Source organism: Sinohyriopsis cumingii, chromosome 17 (genome assembly GCF_028554795.1).
Source record: "Sinohyriopsis cumingii isolate HCF-2022 chromosome 17, ASM2855479v2, whole genome shotgun sequence".
In the NCBI taxonomy this organism is placed as follows: Eukaryota; Metazoa; Mollusca; class Bivalvia; order Unionida; family Unionidae; genus Sinohyriopsis; species Sinohyriopsis cumingii.
Window position 1 is genome coordinate 67,015,086 of NC_142977.1, and position 2,055 is coordinate 67,017,140.

The following is a 2,055-nucleotide window of genomic DNA, read 5'->3' on the forward strand; positions in this document are numbered from 1 at the left end:
TATTCAACAGATCAGACACCACATCATTTCCATTTGTTTCCTGTAGAACGTTCTTTCACAGTTTCCAAAACAAATGCAGTAAATATCTAATCAATCAGGAACTGAGATACAAACATTTGATAAATATAATATAAACATGTGATACATATTGTCAAAATTTTCATGTTGCCTTCAACTTTCTTTGACCATTTGAATAGAGAAATCTTTCTGCTGGTTGATTTAGAAGGCCTGCATATATATTTCATTGTCAGACCAATGTGTGCATCAGATTACATATAGATATTTACAAACATGATGAGGTTTATTCCCATCCCCAAAATATCAGCAGGAATTTTATTTTCTGGTTCATTTCCTAGCAACTCCTTACTAGCAACCACAGTCTAACACGGTCAAGACACCAGTTTACCTGGAAATCTGATGAAACTGTTGACCAAGTGTAAAACTTTCATTGCAGCATCAATACATGCAGGGCCGACGCTACCATATAAGCAAACTAGGCAGCCGCCTAGGGCGCTGATTTCAGAGGGCGCATTTTTAATTTTTTTTTATTGTTTATAAATATGGAAATTGATATTTTCCGGGGGGGGGGGGCGCCAGAATCTAACCTTGCCTAGGGCGCCAGATAGTCTGGCCGTGTCTGGCTCCGGCCCTGAATAGATGTCATTTGATTGCAACACATTTTATGTATTGTAAAAGCTAATAAAATTATCTAAAATGGGCATGTTTTCTTTTTATATTTGATGCTATATTAATGGAATTATTACAGTTGCACATGGAAAAGGAAGGTCTTGTAAGGAGTGTATAATTTGTTTAAGTACCATTGGATTCCAATTAAATCCCTGATTACAGACAGACATGTCCAAATAGTAAAATGGGTGAGGGAAAATATGACAGACACTCAACATTCTTTTGATGTCTGAAATGTTGCTAAAGGTAAGAAAAATAAAATTAAAAATGTTTTTGCATTAATATTCATTGTTAACTTGCTTTATGAAGTGAAGAAGAACCAGGGTAAAATAAATGTCAATGCAAGAGTTAATGTTTTTAGTGTGACACTCATAATCATACCCAATGTAGGTGGTTTAAGTTAGTGTAGAAGTTTTAGATATTCATAACATCTTGTTCAATCAGTTGCTCAAAAAGGACTTTTTAAAAACTTCCATTTGACTTGCAAAAGGTATTGCTGAAAAAAAAATTTCGTGATGCTCATAATGTCTGTTTCTATATACAGGACTGAAAAAGAAACTCTTTGCTTTATCAAAAGAAAAAGACTGTTCGGATATAACTCCATGGATAAAGAGTTTGGTCAACCAACTGCATTGGACAAATGTGGTTTAAAACAGGTAATACAAAATGGTTGAAATCTTTTTTTTTAAAACCATACTTGTATTCTTGGCAACAATTATTTAGGTCCATTGAGTTTGTTAAATTAGTAGATCTATTTCTTATTGATCAATGATATCTGGCATGCCAAAGCATCTTGTGGTCTTATGGAGTACATGTCATATAGGCATGTGACTGACTAACTGTATTGGTCTAGTAATTTATTGACTTTATATATATATTTGTTAGTGCATACTTTAATTTTCATGCAAGATAGCATAAAACCAAGCTTTTATGAACATGTTTTATAACTTATAGGATCTAAAGTATTTGAAAAGCTTGAAGAGATTGTGACCAGCAGGCAAATTAGAAATAAGTACCAATGCTGTCATCTGGACAACAAACTTTAGCACTGGAGGGATACCACTCCGTGATCAATCATTTTGCACCAAAGATGATTGGTTTCTCCTATCATGGAATGCTTTCAAGGTAAATCTTAAATTATTGCACACCAAACAAATACTGGTTCAGATTTGTCAGTGTTTTATTTATAGTCCAGTATATTCATCTTCAAATTAAATTATATATATCAAGATCTGATCTTTTGATATCCTGCCATGTAAAATTGTATAACAGTTTTTAGTGTTTTGGAATGTTAGCAAATAAATTATCTATACAAATAAATTATGTGGTTTTTGATAGAACTATATGCTGTATTTTGCATCTTTATTT

The 2,055-nt window shown here is 32.8% G+C and overlaps 1 pseudogene; it reads left to right on the forward strand.

Annotated features, from left to right (window-relative positions):
- Positions 1–772: 772 nt before the first annotated feature.
- On the forward strand, positions 773–1,816 carry LOC149779150 (uncharacterized; annotated as a pseudogene).
- The last annotated feature ends 239 nt before the right edge of the window (positions 1,817–2,055 follow it).